Source organism: Equus quagga, chromosome 22, assembly GCF_021613505.1.
Source record: "Equus quagga isolate Etosha38 chromosome 22, UCLA_HA_Equagga_1.0, whole genome shotgun sequence".
Taxonomy (NCBI): Eukaryota; Metazoa; Chordata; class Mammalia; order Perissodactyla; family Equidae; genus Equus; species Equus quagga.
The window spans coordinates 24,808,740-24,819,323 of NC_060288.1; positions in this window are offsets into that span (position 1 = coordinate 24,808,740).

A 10,584-nucleotide genomic window follows, 5' to 3' on the forward strand; every position below is an offset into this window, starting at 1 on the left:
GATGTTTTGGACAGGACTGAATATGACCAGATATCAAGGACCTTCTGGTGTGGACTGAATGTCTGATGGACATTTAAGACAGGACCAAGTGTCTGCTGATCAGCTGATGGCAGTGATAAAATAGACAGGAAACATCCCACCCCTGCCCCTTTCCCCCAGTAGATACTGCTGGCATCTGGGAAGGTTTAAGTGACCCTGCAGGTTTCTCTGTGGCCCTCTTTAGCTATAATATGTCCTTTACTGAGGCTTGGGACACTATTCTTAATATTTTAATCAACAAGCCATCTCTATGCCTGGTTCTTTCTCCTTTCATTAACAAAAGAGAATGCAACTTATAAAAGGAAACGATTCACAGGGGGGAACAATGCAGATGAAAACATTTTGCTTCATAATTAAATAGAATATAACCTTGAGGGGCCAGCCAGGTGGTGTAGTGGTTAAGTTCGTGTGCTCTGCTTCAGAGCCAGGGGTTCGCAGGTTCAGATCCTGGGTGTGGATCTACGCACTGCTTGTCAAGCCATGCTGTGGTGGCGTCCCACATATAAAGTAGAGGATGATTGGCAACAGATGTTAGCTCAGGGCCAATCTTTCTCACAAAAAAAAAAAACAAAAAAAACCCGTTAACCTTGAAGAGTTTAATCTTATGACAGTGTTTAGAGTACAGAAAGATATGGAGAAAGGTTCTCATTTAATGTGTGGAATTACAAGATACCAGCCTTACTGTGTAGACTGAAGGCTCCTCTTATGTGCTCACACTTCATTCTCCTGCTCCCACTGCAAGGTGAAACTGAATATTTGTTTTTGAGGAGGGCAGTAGATATTTTGAATCGCTTACTATCCAAATCATTTGTGAAGGGACATAACAGGGTTTGGACTCTTGTATCCTGGGAAAATGTTAATCCCTCTGTAACCAAGGGCCCTCCTGGACCAGTTCACCTGACCCCATCTATCAACAGATTGAGTGATTTTTCAGGAACTGAGACCCCTTGTCCAGTTCAGGCCAGTTGAGACCACCAGCCCATCAACTGGACCTGCGCAAATGCTCTGTAAGTGACCTCTTTGATATCAAGAAGCTAAAAATTCCATCCTCAGATCAAGGTAACACCGCCATTTTGTGAACTGCATCCTGTGCAGAGGCAAGAAACTTGACTATGCTCATGCAGATCATCAATAACCTCACCTCTCCTCACCTCCAGTCATCTATCTCCACTCTTCAGACTGCCCTGCCCTCATCCCATGAATTGTGCCCCAAGCCCTGGATCAGGAAGACAGATCTGAGAGCATATGCCCCACTCTCCTTGCAGATCGATCTAACGGTAAAGCTGCTTTCCTTTCCCAAAAGCTGATGCTGTAATAATTGGCTTTTTTTATGTGCATTGGGCAAAAGAACCCCAATTTTGTGCGGTGGCACCTCTGAGGTTTCAGTGGAAGCAAACACTTTGTTAATTCCTACATTCTTTTTCACTGTTTTGGGTTCTAAATTCATACCTTTTTCAAATTCTACCCAGTAGTATGATTTTTTTTTAAACGTGAAAGTGAAAGAAATTAAAATCTGTTGAAACCTTTTCCTCCTTTTTTCTGTTCTATTTCTCCGAAGATCACTAAATCTAGAATGTGTCAGTTTTCCATTTCACTTGATAAATGATGAATACACTACATAAATATTCCTTACCTTCCAGAGGCCGCTCAAAGACAACATTTTAAATTGATGGATCTTAGTTATTTAAAATCTTCACAATAACTGAGAAATCATGGAGTTTGGTTAGAAGAATGTCCATGCATCTGCTAAAAGCTTAACTCCCACTATATGGTGACAAACGCCATCTGTCAAAGTTTTCGTTTAGTTTCTAATTTTTTCTTCTGTATGCCAGTGTTTTTAAATTCCTTATTAAATTTTTATTTTTATCAAAGTCATACATATGGTTTTAGAAGTCAAAAAGTGCTACAAGGCTCTTAATGTAAAAAGATCCTTTTCCCTGCCACACCCCTCCTACCCCAATTCCCACTCCACATAGGTAGCTGCTTTCAACAATTTTTAGCTAAGCTGGCCCAGCAGACCCTGGTCTCTGATCTGCTGCTGTCTGGGACCTCAGCTCCTATGACTCCGCCATGCTCCTGCCTGGTGGCCTTTGCCCAATTATGTTGCAACATAATTGTCATAACCATTATGTAAGTTTAAGGTGTACAACATGATGATTCAATACATTTACTTTGCGAAATGGTGACCACAATGAGATGAGTTAACACCTCCATCACCTCACATAATTACTTTTTTTGTGTGTGGTAAGAACATTTAGGATCCACTCTCTTAGCAACTTTCAAGTGTGTAATACATCACTCTTAACTATAATCACCTTGCTGTACGTTAAATCCCCAGAACGTATTGATCTTACAGCTGGAAGTTTGTCCCCTTTGACCAACATCTCAATTCCCCCACCCCGAGCCCCTGGCAGCCACCAGTCTACTTTCTGTTTCTAGGAGGTGAGCTTTTTTAGATTCCACACACCAGTGAGATCATACAGTATTTGTCTTTCTCTGTCTGACTTATTTCACTGAGCTTAATGCCCTAGAGTTCCATCTGTTGACGCAAATGGCAGGATTTCCTTCTTTCTCATGATTGAATGACATTCCATTGTTTGGAGGGTTTTGAGCAGAGGAGTGAGGCAATCTGACTTGTTTGTAACAGTTTATTGTGGCTTCTGTGTTGCAAATAGACTGAAGCAAGAGGGAAGGCAGAGGGACCAGCTAGGAAGCTATTGCAGAAACGTGGGTGAAAAATGATGATGGCTGGGACAAGGGTGGGAGGTGGAAGTGGGTGAGAAGTGATCAGTTTCTGGAGATATATTGGAAAAACTCCTGCCATGATTTGCTAATGGATCAGACGAAGGGTGTGGGAGAAAAAGACATGCATCAAAAATGACTCTTAAGTTTTTTACCTCAACAGTTGCAAAAAATCAATTGATAGAGATATTAATTCTCCCTAAATTATTCCATAAATTTAAGATAACATCTCGGTGAAATTGCAACTCGATTTTTAAAAGAAAAACAAACTGACCCTCAAGTTCTTAAGGAAAACTAAGCATGCTAGAGTAGCCAGAAAAAATATTGAAAAAGAAGGGTAATAAAGCAGGATTCGTTCTACCACTTAGTAAAACATATTTTGGGGGGGTGACCTGGTGGCATAGTGGTTAAGTTCAAGTGCTCCACTTCGGCAGCCTGGGGTTCACGGGTTTGGATCCCAGGCGTGGACCCACACACTGCTCATCAAGCTGTGCTGTGTTGGCGTCTCACATACAAGATAGAGGAAGATGGGCACAGATTTTAGCTCAGGGATTATGTTCCTCACTTAAAAGATTAAGAAATAAAATGTTTTTTAAAAATAAACATTTCAAGCAACAAGAATTAAAGTGACGAGGTGCTGGCACCTGCTCCCATCAATAAAATAAAATAGAGTCCAGAAATAGACCTAAATATATGCAGGAGTTTATGATAGCTCTGTAAAAAACATAATTTCTTCAATAAAAATGGTATTAGGATAACCAATGGATAGCCACCTAGGGACAGAAAAGACCTTTCTATCTCACACTTTACCCCCTAGTAACTTCCACACAGTAAAAAGAAAATGTCGGAAATTCTTAAATGTGCAATTTCAGGATGAGCCAACCTTCCCTAAGTAGGACACAAAACTCTGAAGCCTTAAAGAAAATGCTAAGTGTGATGACATAAAAGTGAAAAAATTCTGCATGGAAAAAAGTTTCCATAGATAAACAAACTTACTTTATTTTTCTTTTTGAAAGAAAATTTAATTTTTGAAAGAAAAATCACTTTCAATATATGTGTGATCTACATGAAAAGCTCTCAGAGATTATCAAGAAAAATAACAACTTAATAAAAAAGGAGCAAAGAATGTGACAGTTTGACAAAAGGAAAATATAAGTGACTCTTGAAAAGATCTTCCCTCTCATAATAAGAAAAATTAAAACTGCAATGAGATTCCATTTCTCTCCTGTGAGATTGGTGAAGACTGAAAAGTTTGGTAACACCATCTTTGAAGGTGTGAGAGTGCAGGTTCCCTCTTACAAAGTTTTTTGAGTGTAAATTGATACAAGCTTTAGGAAAGACAATTCAGCAATATCTATCAAAGTCACCAAGGCCTTTGGTCTGGAAATTCCACTTGTAGAATTGTTCCCACTTCTGTATTTTTGTGTGTGTGAAAGGGTCTGTGTGCAAGGATAACGTCCTGTATAATTACTTGCCCCTAGTCAATATCAGCATCCTTAGGTATCTCCTGATGAAAGGCACCAGGTTGGAGCTGGGATCAATCAGAGGCTGTGTGGTAGAGTGAAAAGAACGTTTCATCAGAATCAAGCAGATGTATTGGAACGGATGCTCTACCATGTTATTTGTGTGCATTTAAGAAAATGATACCTCTCCGTCATGTTAAGCGAAATAAGCCAGACAGAGCAAGACAAACACCATATGATTTCACTTGTGGAATATAAACAAACTTAGGAACAAAGAGAATAAATTAGTGGTTACCAGAGGGAGGGAGGTGGATGGTGGGCACGGGGTGAAGGGGCATGTTTATATGGTGTATGACAAATAATGTACAACTGAAATTTCACTATGTTATAAGCTATTATGACCACAATAAAAAATAAAAAGAAAAGAAAATCATGCCTCTCAGCTTCTAGAACGTCAACTTATAAAATGGGGAATTGTTGGGAGAGGCGTCCACCACGGGCCCAAGGACCCCGCATGTCCTTGCTGAGAATACCAACCTGCAAGGCCCCCCCCCATCCTCTGACCCCGAGCCGTCTGTGTAGCTGATGCCACAGGCAACCGCAGCGTGACAGCCGCGCACCCGCTCACCTCAGCAGGCGGGGGCTGCCTTTACCTCCTGCTCTAAAGGGGGCCGGCCCTGGGTTCCTCAGCTACAGCACAACCCATTATGTGTGGAGCTGCCTTGGGGCCCATCCCATGGGACGTGGGGTCGAGGAAACTGGCCTGTCACACTGAGCTGCTGTCATTTTCTGTGCTGAGAGTAACAGATGGTCTCACTCTGGTCCGCTGAGTCTTGTTTACTTCCAGTGACTCTGGAGTGATGGTGAGTCCATCAGCTTGCTTTGTCGTCTCCTGTGGCACCTTCTTACTTCTTGCCGTCCTCTGTGAGGTCAGGGTTCTTCCCTCGACAGGAATAATGGTCCCTTGAATTACAACATTGTTAGGAAGATTAGAGAACATGTTTGTAAAGAGCCTAACACTGTCGTGGATACAGAGTAGGCAATAAGTAGTAATTATTATTTTTGAAATAAATACCTTTGTCACCTTTGTTATTCAAATCAGATGAATATCACTGACTAGCATTATCAGATGTTTTCCGGTTTATAATCTTGGCTATCATTCCACTATATAGATAACTAAAATGGAGAAAAAAACATTTTCAAAACCTGTGTTTTTCTAGCTGGTTCACAACCTAACCCATTAGTAGGAATAAATTCAATTTTGTGGGCTTCCAGTAGCATTTCTTTTTTTAAAGAACATAACAAAGTGGAAGAGATCAGAATACAATATATATTCTCTGAGTAGATAGTGTTTTTTGAACGTTTTCAGCTTGTTTTAGAACCAGTGTATGTTTACCTACTGGGTTGCGATGTAAAGTGTACCGTGAGTTCTATTTTTAAAAAAATTGAAAACCACTTTTCTAAATCCTAAATTGTTGCTTGGCTTGAGAGTTTGTGAGGGTTTCAGTGGAATCTGATCAAATAATCTTGTATTTAACCAGAACAGCGCTTAGATGGGACCAAGGAAGGCAGAAAGTCAGTAGGCGTGAATTCTAAGAAATCCATGACCAGGGCGTGTCAGGAGCACCTGATCCCTGACGCCTATCCCACAGAGTCCCAGACTTCAGTCTGAGAGCCTGCAAGAAACAGATTCTCCCACTTTTATTGTCAGCAAATGCATTCTTGCTTTAAAATTTTGCTATTCTTCTAATGTAGAGTAGAATCACGCATTTTATTTAAGCCTCCTGTTTCTTTAGTAAGCCGTAGAATTAGTTTGTTTCCCACCTGAACTGTACCTCTGAGTATTCTAAGTGCATCATGCTTTACGGCAGGACCCCTACTTTATTACTGGGTTGAGCCAGTAACAAAAACAAAAATATGCTCCATTTTGGCACCCACGTGGTGTCTGTAAGCAAAAGGAGAATGTCCTTCTGAAGCAATTGATAATTGGTTGAAAATTTCTTTCTCCATCTTCTAAATTTCACCCTCAAATAATTTCCCTCTTCCATACTCAGTGATTTTACTTTTTATTGAAAGAAATGCTGAGTGACACTGTTTTAGTAGGAAAGGCGTGATGGGCATCTCCACTTCGACCACGGGCCCACATCTGGCCAAGCCTGGGTTGATATCTGGCGACATGGACTCTTGTCCATTGGGCCAAGGCAGCTTCCCCAGCACTTTTCTTAACTTTTTTGATCTTCATTGATTAACTCAACAGAATTTGGTTTCTGCAAGGATTTACAATTTTGATCAGGAAGAGACAATCTATGGGCACTTAAGGAAGAGATCCTGGTGAATATTCATTAGCTGAAAATGTGCAGCACTGCCCTAGACAGCCCAAGTGAACTCCAAGGAGTGAGAACTGTGTTTCCTGCCTCCCTCCTGGTGTTCCCCCTTCCCTCTCTCCCTCCTCCGTTCCATAGACTCTCAGAGCCACGTGCTATTGTGAAACGCCAAAGTTCCTGCCTCATGTCCCCGTCCTCTGACCTGCTCATATCCGAAGTTCCATGTGGCCTTTCCCCATGAAAACTCATAGTAAACTCTCTGGTTAAATGCTTCTCTTCAGTTTGGAAGAAAACCACTTGCTTAAAGTAACTTATCTTCCCACCATCACACTCCCACCCTGGCTACAACTATACCCATATTCACTGCTGTTCCCTGACGCACTGAGAAAATACCTCTATTCTTGCCCAGGCCACCTCACCACTGGGGTTCTGAATCCCGTTGCCTCTAACGGTCTGGAGGACTTCTTCAGGTACCCCTTTCTCTCTTGCATCATCGGTTGTGTCTACCAGGTCATTCCCTTCAGCCAAGAAACAGAAGCCTTAATATCTCCTCTCAAAACAAGAAAAATGAAAGCCCTTCTCTGACTCCCACCCATCTCCACCTTACTGCCCCACCTTTCTTCTTACCTGCATGTCAAAGCCACTCCTTAATAACTGACCTTTATTGAGTGCTCAGGAAGCACCAGGCCTGTCCATCTCCAGATGGGGTAGATGGGAACCATGATCATTCCCACTTTACAGTGGATCCATTCATTCCAGATGGCCTCTTACTTGCCCAGGCCGGTGTGTCTTTCCAGCATTACAAACTGATGGCCTTTTGGTACCTCTGAATATCTGCCATTTCACTTCACTGGGTGCTCACTGCATGGTGCTGACAAACGAGCATCTTCCCTGATGCAGAAGAGACATATTAGCATACACAGTAGGACTTGTACCGACTAGAAGGCTGGCTGTACTGGGAGTGCTGGAATACTGTGGGGGAGCTCTGACCTCGCTGGCTTCTGGACGTCCACTGAAGGCCAGGGGGTGTCAAAGCCCCTACAGGTCAAAATCAGATCTTTCTTCTCTAGAATAAGCTCATGTTTTGTTCTGTATTCCTCGGGAGATCCCTTCAACTTGACATTCAGCCGACAGCACAGATGGCCTTTATTTCCACAAATGTTTCTGGCTGACAGATTATAGAAGATGTGCATCGCAAATAGCATCAGCCTTTATGCAAAGAGGGAGAAAGATGCTGCCAGAAAAGTCCTAAGGGGTGTTGGGGCAGCTCGTTCTTCCTCACCCTGTGAGCAGTTTGTTCTTCCTTGTCCCATCCCCTCAATGTGAAATACTCACCCAGCTCCTGTGTTCCCTCACCTTCCCCAAAATATGGCTCAAGGACAAAGCCCTCCTGGAAGCCTGACTCTTCCTCAAATCTAAACACAGCATAAATCCATCATCCTCCCTTCAAGCCACCATAACCCTTAAGACATGAAAACTGTGAGATTGCAAACAAATGGAAGAGCAGAAATGCAACTTTCACGTGCTGTTGAAAGGGTTGGTCTGGCCCTACTAAGAGCCAATGGTACACAGTGGGATTTGGCAGGATTCAGAAAGATGCTCCCGCTTTTTGGCTTAAAGCCAAGAGGCTATCGGGTTTGAAATCGCTGCTGGGTGTCACATCGTGGTCAAAGGAGAGGCAGATTGTAACAGGGACTGAATGCTTAAGAGCCTATATGGGCTGGGCCGTCACAAAAGTGAATAAGGTAGGTTCGGTTTAGGAAAAACAACACAAAGCATTAAGGAAGGACAACTATTCAGCCTCTGAGGCCAGGCCCCTTGGGGTGATGGGGCAGCGGCCTGCAGAGCCCCGACTTAGCAGCACTGCTTGCTTCCAAGCTGTCGTTGCTGTGGAAGAAGGAAGGTGGAGCACTCCCGGGTCTTTAAAGAGAAGCCCCAAATCTGTATTTTTTTGTCGGCTTTCCTGAATTTTAAATGCTAGTAATTAAAATATTTTTAAAACAGACCAAATAAACCTCACCATGGGGTGGGTGAGGCCGCTGAGCCATGGGTTTGCGGTCACAGCAAAGCAGGGCCATCATGTGTGTTTGTGTCTCACCCAAGGGCCTCCACTGGAGCTAAAACTCCACGTCACACACTGATCGCCAAGCTGCCTGCCCAGGCTTGAGGCCACCTCCGTGGGGAAGAAGGAAAACCCTCTCCTGTCGGTCTGCCAAAGGGGTGGAGGGCTCCCCTTCTCCTGTTTGCACAAAGGTGCCTGTATGTACCAGCAGTGATCCTGCAGCAGACATAAACAGTATAGTAGGAAAGCTACTGCGGAGTTTCCTGGGACACAGGACTTTCAGTGATAAAACTGGAAAACTCACCAGTGGTCACCTGGATGTGACTGAGCCCATCTCTTCCCGGTGTTCATTTCTTTGGTTCTGGGAAGAGCTTTGTTTTATACGTGTGCAAGCTTTCATGTTGAAAGTGAAATAGAAGTGCTTTTGCTTATAATTACAACTTAAGGTAAGTGTTATGAAGGCAAACACGGGGCTTTATGAGATGGGTTGACAGGAAGGACTCAGTCTTGTTTGGTGATAGCCAGGAGACAGGGGACAGTGCACTCCAGAGGAGAGAACCAGGTGCCTCTAGCCAGCCCTTGGAAGGCAGACTCCAGGAAGGCATCCTCCTCTGCAGGCCCCTGGAACTCCGGATGTGCCAGGCCAGCCTGGGGGAGGTGGGTGAGATGTCCCAAGCTGATTGGTTAGTAAGTACATCTGCTTTTCCAATTATCATTGGCAGGTCCTAACGGTTGGCTCCAAGACTACATTTCTCTGCCCAGTCTCTCGCCTTACAGATAGATACATTTTGCAGTTTATATCAGTCTTTTTTCCCCAAACAACAATAAGGAGGAAAATATAACCACCCATCCTACCACTTTAACATCTGTTGACATATTTGTGACTCCCTGGCAATTTTTTCTAGCCTGACCCACCACTTCTCCACTATCATCCATAAGAGCATCAGCAGTGAATGTAATTGGTTTGAACTATTTATATGAAAATTTCAGGAAAATTACTCATTTTGCAAAAATTTCCCCTTTCTTATTATATATTTCCGTACACTAATTTAAAATTGTAACCAGATAGGGGCCTGCCCCATGGCCGAGTGGTTAAGTTGGTATGCTCTGGTTTCACCAGTTCGGATCCTGGGCATGGACCTGGCACCACTCATCAAGCCATGCTGAGGCAGCCGCCTCCCACATAACACAACCAGAGGGACTTACAACTAGAATATACAACTATGTACTTGGGGGCTTTGGGGAGAAGAAGGAAAAAGAGATTGGCAACAGAAGTTAGCTCAAGGCCAATCTTTAAAAAATATATAACAATATAATGTGGACTTACGTTTAGTTCTAAGACTGTTTAACTCTTGCCTGAGATTAAACTCTGTGGTGAGGGGATCTTTGTGCAAAAATGAGATGACCTCCTTTCCTGTCTCTGATTCTCACCTTTCGAGAAGCAGTACAGTTCCACGGGGTCATCAAATCCAGCTTTGGGGACAGACAGCCTAGGTTCAGCTATGGGTTCTCCCACGTCCTAATCTGATGAGCTGTGTGCTCCTCAACATCTCTGTGTCCGGTCTCCCATCTGTAAAACGGGCAGAGTAGTACCAGTAGCCAACCTGATGGGTCTTGTGTACATCAAATAAGATAGATGGTGAAAAGCGTGGAGAACAGAGCCTGGAATACAGAGGTGCTGAAGGTAGCGATGCTGTTATGTTTGCGCTGCCTTGGTCCACAGAGGATTTGTGACAGATGAAGTATAAACAAACAAACAAACAGGCATCAGGACTACGGGAATACAGGAGGCATATGACCAACGGGGATACATGGAACACAGAGAATTTTCTATAGGGTCTCGTACAGTTGCTATAGTTAGCCAGCAACTTAGCTCGGAGCTTTCTGCAGGTCAAAGTGAGAAAGAAGACAGTTAAGATTTTAATAGGCAAAGAGAGAAACTAGACAGTCTTTG